Source organism: Bombina bombina, chromosome 2 (genome assembly GCF_027579735.1).
Source record: "Bombina bombina isolate aBomBom1 chromosome 2, aBomBom1.pri, whole genome shotgun sequence".
Taxonomy (NCBI): Eukaryota; Metazoa; Chordata; class Amphibia; order Anura; family Bombinatoridae; genus Bombina; species Bombina bombina.
The window spans coordinates 660,329,527-660,351,359 of NC_069500.1; the positions used below are offsets into that span (position 1 = coordinate 660,329,527).

General features: G+C 40.7%; 1 long non-coding RNA gene across 1 annotated transcript in view; it reads right to left on the reverse strand.

Moving 5' to 3' along the window:
• LOC128647941 (uncharacterized) overlaps positions 1-21,563 on the reverse strand; it is a 76,412-nt gene extending 54,849 nt beyond the window's left edge. The window contains exon 1 of the long non-coding RNA XR_008400465.1: positions 21,494-21,563. This is a non-coding gene — a long non-coding RNA (uncharacterized LOC128647941). The remainder of the gene's footprint in view (positions 1-21,493) is intronic.
• Positions 21,564-21,833: the final 270 nt, after the last annotated feature.

The following is a 21,833-nucleotide window of genomic DNA, read 5'->3' on the forward strand; positions in this document are numbered from 1 at the left end:
TATAAGCGGCATATCAGGTGCCGTTGCAAATTTAACAGTGTTTATACCCGCACAGGAGGCAGATGCTGCTGAGAGGAGACTTTTGGCGCGAGTCAACGCAATTTCAGAAGCAAGTGGATTACCCTGTAAACGAGGTGGAGAGGGGGTCAGAGCTTACCTTCAATTCCAGCCCGACCAGGACACCGGACAACAGGCTCTCAGGGCACCGGGATCATCAGTGAGATCCGGCAGAGCCGCGCAGGGACTCAGATCACTCAGATCACGCGATCAAGACAGGGCCCTGGGGACCGGAGCCGGGGAGCAGCTACACTCTGTCGGCCCTGCATCGCAAACACTAGCACAAGATACCGGTAAGACGGGTACTCACCGTACCACGCAAATACTTACCCCCTCACTCTGAAAAATTAAGAAAGGCAATATTAGCAGCATCTGTTAGAAAACATACTGAGGCCCCAAAACTTTCATATCTCAATATTGATAAAGGGCTTGCATCAAGAACCCCAGTAAACAGGCCGTACACAATCTGAGAGCAGGGGCCTGTCTCCCACTACTAAGGACACTTTGCAGACTTTAATAAACCTGTAAAGGAGCAGCAATATTAAGGCTAGCAATTTACAGCAAAGGCCCTGAGAGCCTTAACACTGACAAGTCTATAACTTTAACTGGTATTAAAAATATATCCTTGAACCAAAGGACACTGACGCAGTTAATGAAACAAAATATAACAGGCAAAATCACTAAAAACACGCATCCACCATACCCATAAAAAGCAGGGATATCCCCCATAAAGATTGACACATAAACAGAATCAACAGAGGACAAGGAGACACTATAAGCAATCAAAGTCAGCCTATAACGATCAAGAAGAATATCAATTATTAAAGAGCCAGCGCCAGATCTGCGCACATCCCCTGGTAGGCCTGAGATCAACTCAAAACAAATAAGGGTGATACATAGGCATACTGTATAGCACATTACAGACAACCATGACCTCCAAAAGAAATAACAAGCCACTCAAAGCCACACAATCCACAGCGCTAGATAATTACCTGATCCCAGCTGAACCAGTTGCGGCCTCCATAGACACTGAGTGCAGCATCCCCAAGCCAACAGCATCTGCACAAATACATGAAGCTGACCCACAATTTAGGTCGCAAGCCTATTTAACAAGAGAAGATATAAAACATTTATCCTCAAAAGAAGATATTAAGGAGGCAATGCAGGACTTCAAGACAATGTTTGGAGAGCTGAAAAGGGACATCATGGTGGTAGACCGACGTGTCACACAGATGGAGGAAAGACAAGAAACCTTGAGCTCTGACCTGCAACATCAGACCAGTCAAATGCAAGCACAAGAGGGCACAGTCCAAACACTGATGGACCGCATAGAGGACTTAGAAAATAGGAGCAGGAGGAACAACCTCAGATTGCGTGGGATACCTGAAGCAGTGGACCCTCCTGCCCTACAAACATACATACAAGACTTTATCAAACACCTCAAAAATAATGACGCAGCACCAAATATAGCTATAGAAAGAGCTCACAGAGCCTTGCACCCCAAACCACCAAACAGGGCGCCCCCCAGGGACGTCATCATGAAATTTTTGTCTTTTAAAGATAAGGAGGAGATCCTGTGACTCGCCAGAACACAACACCCGCTTAACTTCAGAGGTGCAGAGATCCAAGTATATTCTGATCTGTGTCCCGCGACACTCCAGAAAAGAAGAGACTTAAGATATGTCACAGCAGTTCTCAAAGAAAAAAGGCTGCAATATAGGTGGGGTTTCCCCACATGCCTGATTGTTACAAAAAATAACACCTCTCACGTCCTGAGGTCACTTGATGACCTTCCAAACTTCAACCAAGCCCTGGGTATCAACATACACCCACCACAAGAAGCAGAAGAGGCCCAACGGGGCCACCCCGGATACAACCAAGGACTAAACCAACAGCCCCCAGACTAATGGGACAACACCAAGCCTGCTCACCACAACTGCATCTCTCACTGTGGAGTGGGACACTGTGGACACTCCCTAGTGAAACTGAAGATGTGACCCCTGAGATCTATACAGGTCGTATGTCTCCTTAAAGACTCAGACACATAAGTCTAGGTTATCAGACTATGAAAAGTGAACTTTTAATTGATATCTTGTCAGGGTTGGGTATAAATGTTATGGTAGTTGCCTAATGGGCCCATTATAGAGTAGCAATTGTAATTGTATATTGTAAACTAGCACCGTGACCGTTAACATATACTGACTCTAGAAATGCGACACGCACACTGACGGTAACCACACCTGGCACTGCGGGTAAGCAGCTGGGACTGACACACGATTATAACTCAACCTCACCTCAACCGATAGCCACACCCACCTAGAATCACACGTCAGACCGATACACCACAAGGCATGACTGAGGACATATGTTACTTACCCCACTCACAACTATACACATAGAATAGTGCACTACCTTCCTAACACACACACTACAAGACCACAACAACCACCCACAACCACAAGAGACAGCCGTACTAAGAGGGAAAATTCCCTCAACACCAATATACACGGACAAGCCTCGAATGTAGACAGACACCTAAGCACTTTGACGACCTAGAGACATAGGACGACTTCTGCTTATCAGACAGGATTCAAAGTTAAGCTACTATAGTTCTGAATGGAAAACGTTGATTTAATGTTATAATGTTATATGTTTATATTTCAATTGAGAGCAAGGGGATAACTACCCCCAATTTATAGTAAACTTTGTTTTGGATATTAGTGAGGTGGAGGGTATAGTACTGAATTTGTTTTACTGCTCCACTGCACCTCTGAGTAACTGACCTTCTACTCCACTCCATACTCCTTCTCTATTCACTCCTTCCTTTCTCTCTCTTTTCACCTCTTCTCCCATCTCTGTAGAGGCACCTGTCCTCACCTGCTACACCTCTCCCACCTTATCACCCAACTGCACAACTCCACCGCCATCACCAGCTCTATCCTTACCCTCTCTTAATCTCCCCTCTCCCCCCTCCTTACCCTCCCCCCCCATTTTTTTTTTCTCCTTCCCTCCTCCCCCCTACATATAACCCCTCGCTGTCCCCGAGTGCAATCACAACATGGCAATCAGACAGGGACCTCCACGCACACACCCAATAGAACTGATCTCTATAAATGTAAAAGGTCTTAACAGCCCCAACAAACGATCCATAGCACAAAGAGACCTGCAGAGGTTGGGTGGGGATATAGTCTACCTACAAGAGACTCACTTTGCAGCAGCGCATGAGCCTAAATGGACCAGCCGCCACTACCCAACTGCATTCTTTGCGTCAGGTCCAAAAAAGAAAAATGGAGTAGGAATCATTCTACACGCAAAACTACCATTTCAATTATCACAAACACACAAAGACGCAGAGGGCAGATTCATAATTGTGACCGGCTCTCTTTACGGCAGGCCTGTTACACTGGCCAATGTGTACTGCCCACATCACTCACAACACATTTTTCTCAATAAAGTCATTCGAAAAATCCTAGAAATGAGAATTGGCATTCTCTACCTAGGGGGGGACTTTAACACTCCATTAGATCCTGCCCTAGACACCTCAGACGGCATCTCCAGCACCCCCAACAGGACAATTAAACGTATGGTGACAATGTTGACAGATCTGACAGTTCATGACATTTGGCGAGTACACCACCCGAGGGGCAAAAACTATACATTTTACTCACACCCACATAGGAAATACTCCAGGATAGACTACCTATTCACGGACACTACCGGGCTCACAATCACTCAAAGTAGTAACATCAATACGATCACTTGGTCCGACCATGCCCCGGTCAGCTGTTCAATCCTCTGGCCAAACGTCCCAGTCACACCTTACGTGTGGCGGCTAGACGACACTCTACTGGAAGATCCGTTATTCAAGGCGGAAATCCATAAAGAAATAACAACCTTCTTTCAAGCGAATACCAACAGACACATAGAGAACACCACAGTATGGGAGGCACATAAATGTACCATTAGAGGGCTGTTGATTAAAAGAAAAGCCAACCTTAATAAAATTAAAAGAGAGCGCTACAGAAACTTACTAACACAGGTAGCGCAAGCGGAACAGCAACACAAATTACAGCCTAGGGACACTGCCAAAACTGAAGCTTTAGAGACAGCCAGGAGAAACCTCTTGCAGTACTTACAGGAGGATTATCAAAAAAAGGCACTGATGATGAGACAACTGTTCTTTGAGCAGGGCGACAAAGCTGGTAAACTGCTAGCCAGAGCAATAGCAAGGAAGAAAATTAAGGCACATGTACACCACATAAGGGATAGAGAGGGAGAGAGGAAGGTAGATGCTGATTCCATCGCGGACACCTTCAGGGCATACTATGAAACCTTGTACATAACACATACGGAACAAGAAATAGGTGGTAACGCACCTCCGATACATAATGATACAGATGTTATAGAATATCTAGAGGGAACTGACCTTCCAAAGATTGCAGACAAAGAAAGGGAAGAGCGGGATGCCCCAATCTCAATTATTGAGATTAAAAAGGCGATCAAAGATCTCCCCTCGGGGGAAAAGTCCCGGGCCTGATGGCTACGGTCTCAAATACTATAAAATTTATACTGACTCATTAGCTCCACATCTGACAAATCTATTCAATGCCCTAACCCAAACCCCTAATCTCCCAAGTTCCATGCTAGAGGCCTACATCACAGTGATCCCCAAGCCCGGAAAACAACACGATACGCCGGGAAACTTTAGACCAATATCCCTCTTGAATTCGGACATCAAGATTCTCGCAAAGGTCTTGGCCAACAGGGTTAATAGACTACTGCCGGATCTGGTGTCCACAGACCAAGTAGGATTTGTTCCTGCTCGTGAGGCACGAGACAACACCTTGAAGGTGCTGCAGATGGTCACACACTCTCAAATACACGGAACACCACTCTCCCTGGTTACTACAGATGCAGAGAAAGCATTTGACCGGGTGAGGTGGTCGTTCATGAAACTTGTATTGCATCAGTTTGGCTTCGGAGAAAAAATCACAAATATGATAATGTCCCTTTACTCCTCACCAAATGCAAGAGTTAGAATAAATGGTATGCTCTCCAACACATTCAAAATCAACAACGGCACTAGACAGGGCTGCCCTCTGTCGCCGATACTATTCGCCCTTACGATCGAAGTGTTGGCGAGCAAGATTAGGATTAACCCCCTTATCAGAGAGTTCTTGATAGGTGGCAAAGAACAAAAACTTTCAATGTATGCTGACGATGTTTTGCTGTCTATCTCAGACTCGCCAAACTCATTAAAGGAGGCCTTGACAGAGTTCTCGACTTTCGGGAACATGTCCAATTTTTTACTAAATCCACAAAAATCAGAAATATTGATAGTCAATGAACGACCAGAGCTTATCAACGCCCTACAGTCCAACTGCCCAATTAAGCTAGCACGACACTCCATAAAATATCTAGGGATAAGAATCACCACTGATATTAAGGAAACAATAGAAATCAATTATAAAAACATTAGGGACGAAATAACAGCAGATTTAACTAACTGGAAAAATAAGACCATTTCATGGTTGGGGCGCGTCGGGATCAACAAAATGAATATCCTACCAAGGGTGTTGTACATAATGCAGGCTATCCCAGCGCCCTCAGCTACACCTTACATTCAGCAGATTCAGAAAGCCATAGAAACCTATATATGGAATGGCATTAAACCAAGAATAAAGAAGCACACCATATATATACCTAGAAACGATGGTGGTCTGGGCGTGACCCTACTAAAAGAATACCAGAAAGCCATCACACTGCAGAGACTAGTTGAATGGAGTCAAAATAAGCGTAACAAAGCCTGGGTTCAAATTGACAACGACCTACTGAAACGTGGAAATGTGGGAGCACTGGCCTGGGTCTCTTCTGGGAACAGACCAGCTAACATCACACAATACCCCCTGATTCGGGGAGTGTTTGAGGAATGGGATAGGATAATAGCTAAGGAACCCCACATCTCCACACTATACTCACCGAACATCCCTGTCCGAGAAAACCCGGACATAGGCATGGAATATAAACCGCATACAACGGGCGAATTTTACACACTAGCGGACACTTCTATAGCCAACATCTTACAACAGGGTAAACTTAAAACACAAGCCGAACTGTCAGATTGGGCACCCGAGATCTTTAAATCATGAACGTTTTATGAGACACTATGCACTATGACTCAGCCCCCGACGCATCTCATATCACTATTATACAAAGCATTACTTACAAAAGGGGATGTACACTACCATCTTATACAACTGCATGGCAGAAGGACTTAGGTCAAGACATAGACGCAAAAGACTGGACAAAGATCTTTGTAAAAGCAAAAAAGGCCTCAGTATCAATGAAACTACAAGAATCACACTACAAACTGTTAAGCAGATGGTACATGACTCCCCAACGCCTCCATAGAATTTACCCACAAGTGAGCGGGGACTGCTGGAGGGAGTGTGGGGGGGAGGGAACACTCTTACATATCTGGTGGGAATGCCCCGGCATACGATCATACTGGCAAGAAGTACTAGGGGAAATGAGCAATAAACTAGGTGTGATGATCCCACCCAAGCCCACGTATTTAATCTACCATGGTCTACCCAAAATGGTCGGGGAAGACAAATATCTACTCCTCTTGCTCATGCTAAATGGAGCAAAGGGCCTAATACCCACTTACTGGAAGAAAACGCAGGTCCCGACCATTCAAGAATGGAGACGCAGAGTGGGGGACTTACTCAAATTAGAGAGATATCACTATCTCAAAACAGGCAAAATAGGCACACACGACATGATGACACTGAGATGGGAGGGTAGAGGAATATAACATCAAACGTCAAAAGGAATAGCCACAAACACAGGACAGAACCCCGGGAAAGCTACCACCTAAAATCAACTACTAAAGATATCTCCCCTGCCTCCTCCCCCCCCCCCTTTTTTTTTTTCTCTCTTCTCCTTCTCTCTCTTCTCACTCTCCCTTCTCTTCTTACTACTCTTCTTACCTTACACACTTCCATCTCTCTTCTCTACACTTGCTCCGTCTGGCAAATGAGGAGCAAGGCCATAATCTCGGGAACCAATATAGACTCGGTGATATGTATCAGGAATCCGAGAACTGAACTGACCAAAACCAATGGTAATCCCGAGATTAAGTTCCAAAGTTTAAGATTAGATGTTGATAGAAATGTTAATACTTAATAAGCAAATTATATGGTTAAAACAAGCTGCAGAACAAGGACTTACGTCCACACAAGACAAACAGATTGGAGAAACAAAATATGCAACAAAAAACTTCACACTTCTGGAACTACCAAAAGGACTATAAGCACTTTGTATTAGACACTTCACTATGATTGTTCACAATGATGTATCTGTAAAACTAGAAATGTATGTACTGATCAAAATTGTTCCAAACTACTCTCCAATAAAGCTTGTTTTTGAAAAAAAAAATAAAAAAATGAAGCAAAATAAATTATGGAAGTAAATTGTAAAGTTGTTTAAATTTCTATTCTGTATCTGTATCATGAAAGAAAGATTTTGGGTTTAGTGGCCCTTTAATAGACTAATATATGCACATATATAATATTAGGGGGGCCTATATTCATCCCAGTATTTAACTACCAGTGATATCATCACTCTTTGGGTTGTTGTTTGTAGGTATCTATCTGTGCTGTTTTTAACAATATATGTTGTTTGTGTTATCCGTCTCCTATGGATTTTTTATATTTTTTTGATCGTTATTAAAGTTATATTTTAATGATAGGGGTCCCTACCTCCACATACTCTCTATAAGCGAGTGCTGCTATATCTACATATTTTCCATTTATATTCAATCATAATATTATACTGCCTACAACCTTTCAATGCAGAGCAATGTTATTGCTGTTTCAGTCTAGCAACAGCAGTGACTGTGAAACTGCAACTTACCAGCAAAATCCTGAAGCTACAGGTGCTGTATAGCAAGGACACACCCCTTTGAGACAGGTTGGTTGTTACATGCTGCCTGGTAACAATACTATTTGACTCCATAACACTTCTGAAGTAATGTGTGTGTTACTGTCTCATTATTGACCAATTAGAGATTTACGTGATGGGAGGCTTTTATAGCCCGGATGTTCCATAATAAACTCAGGCTGTTTAATCTCTTGAGAAAGTCGGGTCGGATCCTGACGATACGCGTAGAGAAATCAGCCAGCCAGTCTTCTCTGCATTCCTTCAGACGCCAGGTCGGTGTGAAGCAACTTCTAGCCTTTTGTTTCCAATCAGCGATCCGGAAGCGTTTGGAGCTTTACAAGGGACGGGACGGAACTCTCTCTCCACCACCTATGGCTTAAGCAGGATGTGGTGATATACATAAAATATATCCATTGTTCCTTTTTATTGTACACATTGTACGTATATTTTATTTATGCACATGTTTGCTATTAAATCTCAGTTTTACCCTTAGAGTGGCGTGCGCTCTGTTTCCTTTTTTGTCTCCTATGTTTCCAGCTCTTGGGTTTTGAGCCCCAGTGTTCCCAGTCTCCTTGGAGCAGCAGCCACTCTGTACTATTTACTATTTGGAAAGGATTCACTCCTGTTTTGTGAACCTCTATGATATCATTAAGGTCGTATACATCTAAGTATTTGTTATATTTATTTATATATTTGCCACATTTTATGATTAGTGGTTTCTGTCTGTATTCATAGATCTATATTACAAGGTAGATCTATATATTCTCTGCAACATTTATTACACTACTGCGGTTACTTGTGAATATTAACAACAATATTATATATAGGCTTAAGATTTACCACTCTTTACCTATATGTATATGATTATTATTGTTTTCTAGTTCCATTTATTTACAACGTACAATTTTACGCTTCAATATTTGATTATTTATTTGTGTTTAGGAGAGAAGCGCAGCCACTATTCTTTTTTTTTTTTTATATGTTGTTTGTGTTATCCATCTCCTATGGATTTTTATATTTTTGATCATTATTAAAAGTTATATTTTAATGATAGGCGTCCCTACCTCCCCATACTCTCTATAAGCGAGTGCTGCTATAGGTGCTTCTTTTCCATTTATATTCAATCATAATATTATACTAGTAAAAAAATATTATGGAAGAAAAAAAGTTTTTTCTTCCATAATATTATACTGCCTACAACCCTTCAATGCAGAGCAATGTTATTGCTGTTTCAGTCTAGCAACAGCAGTGACTGTGAAACTGCAAATTACTAGCAAAATCCTGAAGCTGAGGGTAGATAAACTTGCAATTATGTGGGGAATAGGGAGCCCGACACGGCACGGACACGCTTTATCAATAAATCCAAAGAACTGAATGCAGGCAGAAATTCAGAACAAAAACTATATCTTTCATGAATGTCTTCAATTTACACTTCTGTACCCAGTATATAGAGGGGATCAGATTTGTACACAGAACACACAGCCACATTACACATAGAGCTTTAGCATGACAACGTTTTTAGTGACTTCCTGGCTGTTAGCAGGCTAGTTAAGAAATTAAGGGAAAAACCTAATTTGGGGCAACTTCAAAACCCAGTTTTCTTGATTGCATGTTTAACTTCCTTATCTTTATTCTCTTTATTAGATAGGTTATGGCACTCACATTCCATGAAACCAATTTTAAATCTACATACATGAGGTTAAGTTCCACTAAACTTGCTGTTGAAAAAGACTGGGTGTGAAAAAAATAATATACAGTGGGGCAAAAAAGTATTTAGTCAGCCACCAATTGTGCAAGTTCTCCCACTTAAGAAGATGAGAGAGGCCTGTAATTTTCATCATAGGTATACCTCAACTATGAGAGACAAAATGTGGAAACAAATCCATACAATCACATTGTCTGATTTGGAAAGAATTTATTTGCAAATTATGGTGGAAAATAAGTATTTGGTCAATATCAAAAGTTCATCTCAATACTTTGTTATATATCCTTTGTTGGCAATGACAGAGGTCAAACGTTTTCTGTGAGTCTTCACAAGGTTGTCACACACTGTTGCTGGTATGTTGGCCCATTCCTGCATGCAGTTCTCCTCTAGAGCAGTGATGTTTTGGGGCTGTCGCTGGGCAATACGGACTTTCAACTCCCTCCAAAGATTTTCTATGGGGTTGAGATCTGGAGACTGGCTAGGCCACTCCAGGACCTTGAAATGCTTCTTACGAAGCCACTCCTTCGTTGCCCTGGTGGTGTGTTTGGGATCATTGTCATGCTGAAAGACCCAGCGACGTTTCATCTTCAATGCCCTTGCTGATGGAAGGAGGTTTGCACTCAAAATCTCACGATACATGGCCCCATTCATTCTTTCATGTACACGGATCAGTCGTCCTGTTCCCTTTGCAGAGAAACAGCCCCAAAGCATGATGTTGCCACCCCCATGCTTCACAGTAGGTATGGTGTTCTTTGGTTGCAACTCAGCATTCTCTCTCCTCCAAACACGACAAGTTGAGTTTCTACCAAACAGTTCTACTTTGGTTTCATCTGACCATATGACATTCTCCCAATTTGCTTCTGGATCATCCAAATGCTCTCTAGCATACTTCAGATGGGCCCGGACATGTACTGACTTAAGCAGGGGGACACGTCTGGCACTGCAGGATCTGAGTCCCTTGCGGCGTAGTGTGTTACTGATGGTAGCCTTTGTTACGTTGGTCGCAGCTCTCTGCAAGTCATTCACTAGGTCCCCCTGTGTGGTTCTGGGATGTTTTCTCACCATTCTTGTGATCATTTTGACCCCACGGGGTGAGATCTTGCGCGGAGCCCCAGATCGAGGGAGATTATCAGTGGTCTTGTATGTCTTCCATTTTCTAATTATTGCTTCCACAGTTGATTTCTTCACACCAAGCTGCTTGCCTATTGCACATTCAGTCTTCCCAGCCTGGTGCAGGTCTACAATTTTGTTTCTGGTGTCCTTCGACAGCTCTTTGGTCTTCACCATAGTGGAGTTTGGAGTGTGACTGTTTGAGGTTGTGGACAGGTGTCTTTTATACTGATAACAAGTTCAAACAGGTGCCATTAATACAGGTAATGAGTGGAGGACAGAAGAGCCTCTTAAAGAAGAAGATACAGGTCTGTTAGAGCCAGAAATCTTGCTAGTTTGTAGGTGACCAAATACTTATTTTCCACCATAATATGCAAATAAATTCTTTCCAATTCAGACAATGTGATTGTCTGGATTTGCTTCCACATTTTGTCTCTCATAGTTAAGGTATACCTATGATGAAAATTACAGGCCTCTCTCATCTTCTTAAGTGGGAAAACTTGCACAATTGGTGGCTGACTAAATACTTTTTTGCCCCATTGTATATATGAAACATAGTGAGGCCTTATGTAAACATCAAATAAAAAATAATCACTTATGACAATTTCATGTTTTTGTTGATAAATTCTTTGACCTCTGTAGGATTCCCCAAATTAATTTATTCATTCTTGTAGCCAATTTGAATTTTTGCTGGATATATTATTTTAGCAAAAAATCTTACATTAATAAATTTAGTGCAAAAAGGCGGCATTTCTTTCTCCTAGCCGATGTTGCAGCTCAAAAAAAATCTTGAAATAAGAGTATCTTATCCCCAATTTCTAAATTATTGATCTCCTTGAGCTGTAAACATAGTAACCTTGTTCTTGTTAAAATATTTTCTGGTCTCAATCTATGTGCTCTTTTCACCGAAATAATAAATTCCTGCAAATTAATAGCCAGTAATTGTGGCAATTGAATGGAGGTAAAGATCCTGAGATTAATGTGCCTCAGGGAAGCCAATAATTCTTAGATTGTTTCTGCATGATCTATCTCTTAATTCATCCACTTTGCTATATAAAAAAATATTTTTTGTTCCCATATGCTGACATTTGTCTTGTCTAATAAAATTATCTTCTTCATCTTCCACTTTCCATTTCTGTAAGCCTTGTGGTGAACTGCCTAACTTCAGTCGATAGTAGTGTAATGAATATATCATAATGGTTTCTTCCAGTTGTAGCTGTTTATGTAAAGTTCTGCTGTTATAGAATGCACAGAACTCATGAATGCACCATTGATCAACTTCAAGAGCTTTTTTATTAACTAAAGATAACACACCCATTTCACTGTTATACCTCATGCTTGTCCCTAGTGTTAGAATAAATGAACTGCAACAAATATAAACAGCAACAACTGGAAGAAACCATTATGATATATTCATTACAACTTAGTAGTGCAAAATCATTCCTCATTTGTTAAAATTGCAGCAAAAGTGTAGCTGAAATTTGTTTAGATATTTCTTAGTTGTCTAAATTGCACAAGTTAAAGGAGCCCTGATCTAATTTAATCTATGAGCCAGTTTCAAAGCCAGTTTTTTCCTTTGTTTTTAATTGGCATTACTGGTAATTTGTAAATACATTTTTCTTAAAGTAATAAAAATCTACTCTCTAAATACCAAAAATCAATAGTGTCAAAATAACCATACAGGTGTATTATGTGAATAAATGCAATAGTGCTCATGATCAAGCCTCTCAATGTAATTTTTCCCCCTGTTTTATTTTAGTCAGAAAGACCTCTTCATAACATGCAAATGTGAAAGTACCTTATGAGTGTACTCTTAAAGTAAACCAATTATTTTAAGCTCAGCTATAGATTTATACCATAGATAAGAGATATAGGAAATAAAGAGCTCAGTTTTTGAACTTCACATATAAAGAAATATTAGTTAGTAACTTCTGATATTCATCATAAAGGACCACTAAACATAGTAGAATACCATAATCAGTAAATGCACAATAAAAAGACAATGAAAAAACATAATTTATGTAAGAACTTACCTGATAAATTCATTTCTTTCATATTAGCAAGAGTCCATGAGCTAGTGACGTATGGGATATACATTCCTACCAGGAGGGGCAAAGTTTCCCAAACCTCAAAATGCCTACAAATACACCCCTCACCACACCCACAATTCAGTTTAACGAATAGCCAAGAAGTGGGGTGATAAAAAAGTGCGAAAGCATATAAAATAAGGAATTGGAATAATTGTGCTTTATACAAAATCATAACCACCACAAAAAAAGGGCGGGCCTCATGGACTCTTGCTAATATGAAAGAAATGAATTTATCAGGTAAGTTCTTACATAAATTATGTTTTCTTTCATGTAATTAGCAAGAGTCCATGAGCTAGTGACGTATGGGATAATGACTACCCAAGATGTGGATCTTTCCACACAAGAGTCACTAGAGAGGGAGGGATAAAATAAAGACAGCCAATTCCTGCTGAAAATAATCCACACCCAAAATAAAGTTTAACGAAAAACATAAGCAGAAGATTCAAACTGAAACCGCTGCCTGAAGTACTTTTCTACCAAAAACTGCTTCAGAAGAAGAAAATACATCAAAATGGTAGAATTTAGTAAAAGTATGCAAAGAGGACCAAGTTGCTGCTTTGCAGATCTGGTCAACCGAAGCTTCATTCCTAAACGCCCAGGAAGTAGATACTGACATAGTAGAATGAGCTGTAATTCTCTGAGGCGGAATTTTACCCGACTCAACATAGGCAAGATGAATTAAAGATTTCAACCAAGATGCCAAAGAAATGGCAGAAGCTTTCTGGCCTTTCCTAGAACCGGAAAAGATAACAAATAGACTAGAAGTCTTACGGAAAGATTTCGTAGCTTCAACATAATATTTCAAAGCTCTAACAACATCCAAAGAATGCAACGATTTCTCCTTAGAATTCTTAGGATTAGGACATAATGAAGGAACCACAATTTCTCTACTAATGTTGTTGGAATTCACAACTTTAGGTAGAAATTCAAAAGAAGTTCGCAACACCGCCTTATCCTGATGAAAAATCAGAAAAGGAGACTCACAAGAAAGAGCAGATAATTCAGAAACTCTTCTAGCAGAAGAGATGGCCAAAAGGAACAAAACTTTCCAAGAAAGTAATTTAATGTCCAATGAATGCATAGGTTCAAACGGAGGAGCTTGAAGAGCTCCCAGAACCAAATTCAAACTCCAAGGAGGAGAAATTGACTTAATGACAGGTTTTATACGAACCAAAGCTTGTACAAAACAATGAATATCAGGAAGAATAGCAATCTTTCTGTGAAAAAGAACAGAAAGAGCAGAGATTTGACCTTTCAAAGAACTTGCGGACAAACCCTTATCTAAACCATCCTGAAGAAACTGTAAAATTCTCGGTATTCTAAAAGAATGCCAAGAAAAATGATGAGAAAGACACCAAGAAATATAAGTCTTCCAGACTCTATAATATATCTCTCGAGATACAGATTTACGAGCCTGTAACATAGTATTAATCACGGAGTCAGAGAAACCTCTTTGACCAAGAATCAAGCGTTCAATCTCCATACCTTTAAATTTAAGGATTTCAGATCCTGATGGAAAAAAGGGCCTTGTGACAGAAGGTCTGGTCTTAACGGAAGAGTCCACGGTTGGCAAGAGGCCATCCGGACAAGATCCGCATACCAAAACCTGTGAGGCCATGCCGGAGCTACCAGCAGAACAAACGAGCATTCCTTCAGAATCTTGGAGATTACTCTTGGAAGAAGAACTAGAGGCGGAAAGATATAGGCAGGATGATACTTCCAAGGAAGTGATAATGCATCCACTGCCTCCGCCTGAGGATCCCGGGATCTGGACAGATACCTGGGAAGTTTCTTGTTTAGATGGGACGCCATCAGATCTATTTCTGGAAGTTCCCACATTTGAACAATCTGAAGAAATACCTCTGGGTGAAGAGACCATTCGCCCGGATGCAACGTTTGGCGACTGAGATAATCCGCTTCCCAATTGTCTACACCTGGGATATGAACCGCAGAGATTAGACAGGAGCTGGATTCCGCCCAAACCAAGATTCGAGATACTTCTTTCATAGCCAGAGGACTGTGAGTCCCTCCTTGATGATTGATGTATGCCACAGTTGTGACATTGTCTGTCTGAAAACAAATGAACGATTCTCTCTTCAGAAGAGGCCAAAACTGAAGAGCTCTGAAAATTGCACGGAGTTCCAAAATATTGATCGGTAATCTCACCTCCTGAGATTCCCAAACTCCTTGTGCCGTCAGAGATCCCCACACAGCTCCCCAACCTGTGAGACTTGCATCTGTTGAAATTACAGTCCAGGTCGGAAGCACAAAAGAAGCCCCCTGAATTAAACGATGGTGATCTGTCCACCATGTTAGAGAGTGTCGAACAATCGGTTTTAAAGATATTAATTGAGATATCTTCGTGTAATCCTTGCACCATTGCTTCAGCATACAGAGCTGAAGAGGTCGCATGTGAAAACGAGCAAAGGGGATCGCGTCCGATGCAGCAGTCATAAGACCTAGAATTTCCATGCATAAGGCTACCGAAGGGAATGATTGTGACTGAAGGTTTCGACAAGCTGTAATCAACTTTAGACGTCTTTTGTCTGTTAAAGACAGAGTCATGGACACTGAATCCATCTGGAAACCCAGAAAGGTTACCCTTGTCTGAGGAATCAAAGAACTTTTTGGTAAATTGATCCTCCAACCATGATCTTGAAGAAACAACACAAGTCGATTCGTATGAGATTCTGCTAAATGTAAAGACTGAGCAAGTACCAAGATATCGTCCAAATAAGGAAATACCACAATACCCTGTTCTCTGATTACAGACAGCAGGGCACCGAGAACCTTAGATATGCATCCTGTAAATCTATCGTGGACATATAATTCCCTTGCTGAACAAAAGGTAAGATAGTCCTTACAGTTACCATCTTGAACGTTGGTATCCTTACATAACGATTCAATATTTTTAGATCCAGAACTGGTCTGAAAGAATTCTCCTTCTTTGGTACAATGAAGAGATTTGAATAAAACCCCATCCCCTGTTCCGGAACTGGAACTGGCATAATTACTCCAGTCAACTCTAGATCTGAAACACATTTCAGAAATGCTTGAGCTTTTACTGGATTTACTGGGACACGGGAAAGAAAAAATCTCTTTGCAGGAGGTCTCAACTTGAAACCAATTCTGTACCCTTCTGAAACAATGCTCTGAATCCAAAGATTGTGAACAGAATTGATCCAAATTTGCTTGAAAAAACGTAACCTGCCCCCTACCAGCTGAGCTGGAATGAGGGCCGCACCTTCATGTGGACTTAGAAGCAGGCTTTGCCTTTCTAGCTGGCTTGGATTTATTCCAGACTGGAGATGGTCTCCAAACTGAAACTGCTCCTGAGGATGAAGGATCAGGCTTTTGTTCTTTGTTGAAACGAAAGGAACGAAAACGATTATTAGCCCTGTTTTTACCTTTAGATTTTTTATCCTGTGGTAAAAAAGTTCCTTTCCCACCAGTAACAGTTGAAATAATGGAATCCAACTGAGAACCAAATAATTTGTTACCCTGGAAAGAAATGGAAAGTAAAGTTGATTTAGAAGCCATATCAGCATTCCAAGTTTTAAGCCATAAAGCTCTTCTAGCTAAAATAGCTAGAGACATAAACCTGACATCAACTCTGATAATATCAAAAATGGCATCACAGATAAAATTATTAGCATGCTGAAGAAGAATAATAATATCATGAGAATCACGATGTGTTACTTGTTGCGCTAAAGTTTCCAACCAAAAAGTTGAAGCTGCAGCAACATCAGCCAAAGATATAGCAGGTCTAAGAAGATTACCTGAACACAGATAAGCTTTTCTTAGAAAGGACTCAATTTTCCTATCTAGAGGATCCTTAAACGAAGTACCATCTGACGTAGGAATAGTAGTACGTTTAGCAAGGGTAGAAATAGCCCCATCAACTTTAGGGATCTTGTCCCAAAATTCTAATCTGTCAGACGGCACAGGATATAATTGCTTAAAACGTTTAGAAGGAGTAAATGAATTACCCAAATTATCCCATTCTTTGGAAATTACTGCAGAAATAGCATTAGGAACAGGAAAAACTTCTGGAATAACCACAGGAGCTTTAAATACCTTATCTAAACGTTTAGAATTAGTATCAAGAGGACCAGAATCCTCTATTTCTAAAGCAATTAGAACTTCTTTAAGTAAAGAACGAATAAATTCCATTTTAAATAAATATGAAGATTTATCAGCATCAACCTCAGAGACAGAATCCTCTGAACCAGAGGAGTCATCAGAATCAGAATGATGATGTTCATTTAAAAATTCATCTGTAGGGAGAGAAGTTTTAAAAGATTTTTTACGTTTACTAGAAGGAGAAATAACAGACATAGCCTTCTTTATGGATTCAGAAACAAAATCTCTTATATTATCAGGAACATTCTGCACCTTAGATGTTGAGGGAACTGCAACAGGCAATGGTACTTTACTAAAGGAAATATTATCTGCTTTAACAAGTTTGTCATGACAATCAATACAAACAACAGCTGGAGAAATAGCTACCAAAAGTTTACAGCAGATACACTTAGCTTTGGTAGATTCAGCACTTGACAGCGATTTTCCTGTAGTATCTTCTGGCTCAGATGCAACGTGAGACATCTTGCAATATGTAAGAGAAAAAACAACATATAAAGCAAAATTGATCAAATTCCTTAAATGACAGTTTCAGGAATGGGAAAAAATGCCAAAGAACAAGCTTCTAGCAACCAGAAGCAATAAAAAATGAGACTTAAATAATGTGGAGACAAAAGTGACGCCCATATTTTTTCGCGCCAAATAAGACGCCCACATTATTTGGCGCCTAAATGCTTTTTGGCGCCAAAAATGACGCCACATCCGGAACGCCGACATTTTTGGCGCGAAATAACGTCAAAGAATGACGCAACTTCCGGCGACACGTATGACGCCGGAAACGGAAATAGAATTTTTGCGCCAAAAAAGTCCGCGCCAAGAATGACGCAATAAAATGAAGCATTTTCAGCCCCCGCGAGCCTAACAGCCCACAGGGAAAAAGTCAAATTTTAAGGTAAGAAAAAATGGTCAAATCAAAATGCATTATCCCAAATATGAAACTGACTGTCTGAAAATAAGGAAAGTTGAACATTCTGAGTCAAGGCAAATAAATGTTTGAATACATATATTTAGAACTTTATAAACAAAGTGCCCAACCATAGTGTCACAGAAAATAAGACTTACTTACCCCAGGACACTCATCTACATATAGCAGATAGCCAAACCAGTACTGAAACGAGAATCAGCAGAGGTAATGGTATATATAAGAGTATATCGTCGATCTGAAAAAGGGAGGTAAGAGATGAATCTCTACGACCGATAACAGAGAACCTATGAAATAGACCCCTTAGAAGGAGATCACTGCATTCAAATAGGCAATACTCTCCTCACATCCCTCTGACATTCACTGCACGCTGAGAGGAAAACCGGGCTCCAACTTGCTGCGGAGCGCATATCAACGTAGAATCTAGCACAAACTTACTTCACCACCTCCATCGGAGGCAAAGTTTGTAAAACTGAATTGTGGGTGTGGTGAGGGGTGTATTTGTAGGCATTTTGAGGTTTGGGAAACTTTGCCCCTCCTGGTAGGAATGTATATCCCATACGTCACTAGCTCATGGACTCTTGCTAATTACATGAAAGAAAGCACTTACGGCTAGATTACGAGTTTTGCGTTAAGGTGAAAAAGCAGTGTTATCAGGTTATAACGCTGCCTTTTCAATACCGCTGGTATTACGAGTCTTGCAGATTTAGGGGCACCGCACACTTTTTTGGCTTTACCACAAATCAACTTACACAAATTGCGTAAAGTCTTTTTTGGATGGGCAGTGCCCTTAAAAGGGCATTTAGTTCTATTGTGGCCCACTAACCACTGAAGATCTACTTACAGTTTTGAAGATCCGACATCCATCCTCAACGAAGCCGGAAGAAGTCCTCATCGAAGTGGCAAGAAGTCCTCAACGAAGCTGGGAAAAGTCTTCATCCAAGACGGGAGAAGTGGTCCTCCAGACGGACAGAAAAAATCCTATTGGCTGATGCAATCAGCTAATATGATTGAACTTCAATCCTATTGGCTGATCCAATCAGCCAATAGGATTGAGCTTGCATTCTATTGGCTGATTGGAACAGCCAATAGAATGTGAGCTCAATCCTATTGGCTGATTGGATCAGCCAATAGGATTGAAGTTCAATCCTATTGGCTGATTGCTTCAGTCAATAGGATTTTTTCAACCTTAATTTCGATTGGCTGATAGAATTCTATCAGCCAATCGGAATCTGAGGGACGCCATCTTGGATGATGTCACTTAAAGAGACATTCATTCTGGAAGAAGACTTTGTTGGAAGAGGATGCTCTGCGCCGGATGTCTTGAAGATGGACCTGCTCCACGCCGGATGGATGAGAATAGAAGATGCCGTCTGGATGAAGACTTCTGCCCGTCTGGAGGACCACTTCTCCTGGCTTGGATGAAGACTTCTCCCGGCTTCGTTGAGGACTTCTTGCCGCTTCGATGAGGACTTCTCCCGGCTTCGTTGAGGATGGATGTCGGATCTTCAAAACTGTAAGTGGATCTTCAAGGGTTAGTGTTAGGTTTTTTTAAGGGTTTATTGGGTGGGTTTTATTTTTAAGTTAGAGCTTTGGTCCGCAATAGAGCTAAATGCACTTTTAAGGGCACTGCCCATCCAAATGCCCTTTTCAGGGCAATGGGGAGCTTAGGTTTTCTTAGTTAGGGTTTTATTTGGGGGGTTTGTTTGTGTGGGTGATGGGTTTTACTGTTGGGGGGTTGTTTGTATTTTTTCCAGGTAAAAGAGCTGATTTCTTTGGGGCAATGCACTGCAAAAGGCCCTTTTAAGGGCTATTGGTAGTTTAGTTTAGGCTAGGTTTTTATTTTATTTTTTTGGGGGGGGGGCTTTTTTATTTTGATAGGGCTATTAGATTAGGTGTAATGAGTTTTTTTTGTGTAATTTAGTGGGGGGGGGGGGTTTGTAATTTAGTTAATTGTATTTAATTTGTTTAATTGTATTTAATTTAGGTAATTTATTTAATTGTAGTGTAGTGTTAGGTGATAGTGTAACTTAGGTTAGGTTTTATTTTACAGGTAAATTTGTATTTATTTTATCTAGGTAGTTAGCAAATAGTTTAGTAACTATTCTACCTAGTTAAAATAAATACAAACTTGCCTGTAAAATAAAATTAAACCCTAAGATAGCTACAATGTAACTATTAGTTATATTGTAGCTAGTTTAGGGTTTATTTTACAGGTAAGTATTTAGTTTTAAATAGGAATTATTTAGTTATTAATAGTAGGTTTGATTTAGATTTTATTTAATTATATTTAAGTAAGGGGGTGTTAGGGTTAGACAGATTTAGGGGTTAATAAATTTAGTAAAATGGCGGCGACATTGGGGGTAGCAGATTAGGGGTTAATAAATATAGTTAGTTGGCGGTGATGTTAGGGGTGGCAGATTAGGGGTTAATAATATTTAACTAGTGTTTAGGCGGGAGTGCAGCGTTTTAGGGGATAATATGTATATTATAGTGGCGATGATGTACGGAGTGGCAGATTAGGGGTTAATAAATATAATGTAGGTGTCGGCTATGTTGGGGGCGGCAGATTAGGGGTTAATAAGTGTAAGATTAGGGATGTTTAGACTCGGGGTTCATGTTAGGGTGTTAGGTGTAAACATAAAATGTGTTTCCCCATAGGAATCAATGGGGCTGCGTTACTTAGCTGAACACTGCTTTTTTGCAGGTGTTAGGCTTTTTCTCAGCCGGCTCTCCCCATTGATTTCTATGGGGAAATCGTGCACGAGCACGTACAACCAGCTCACCGCTGACTTAAGCAGCGCTGGTATTGGAGTGCGGTATGGAGCTCAATTTTGCTCTACGCTCACTTCTTGCCTGTTAACGCCGGGTTTATAAAAACCTGTAATACCAGCACTGTAGGAACGTGTAGCTGGTATTTTGTGTTTTGGGGTGTGTGGTAGATTAGAGGTTAATATTGTAGCAGGTAATTTGCTATTTGGGGATGTGGCGGTTTAGGGGTTAATAGTGTAGTGGGGTACTTTGCGGTGGGCTATGTGGGGGTTTAGGGGTTGATAATGTAGCTTAGTGCAACAATCACATTTACTTTCTACTTATAATACGAGCGCACATTGTTGTAAATTACCATGAGTTCACAAAAACATTTGCGGTAATTTAAACAGCACGCCACTTTTAATATGGATTTGAGCGTAAAAAAAACTGCAATCTTGTGATCGGGTTTTATGCTCCTCGCGCTAATGCCCTACTCGTAATCTAGCCCTATAACGGAGAGTTTCCATTAATGAGGCATATCAGAAAGCATAAGATTTGTCGGGAAAATTTATAAATAGCAGATAGTTTATGAGCTATTTACATCAAAAGAGAAACAAGGGCATAATTGAACTTGCCATCAGAGGATATATCCCATATTATATATCAAATCTTTATCGAGACCAGAAACAAAAGGGCCTTCCACAAGTTAGTCCACACTGCTACCACAGGCCATACAGACAGACTGGAATCAGTAAAGTAAAAACCAAGTCCTACCTCAGCTCCCGATGGACCATGAGATCTTGGATTCGACAGGGACCAACCTTATACAGGAGGTGAGTTTCTCCACTCCTACCCCAGAGGCGAGTCAGGCAAATAGGTTCCCCTGCTAATGCCTAGGCTACAAGCCTCTTACAGGGACTGTGGTGTGGTCTCCTTCACATCTACCACTAGGTTGTTTCAATTTTGCTGAGTCACACCAGCATGTGTATATCGCATCTTGGTACAGATTTGCTGAGGCATCCTTTCCACGTAGGGTTGCAGCGTATCTAGAAAACACTACAGGGTAGGAAACTGTTATGCGGAAAGTAGTTTAGTCTTCTGATGCAATTTCCTT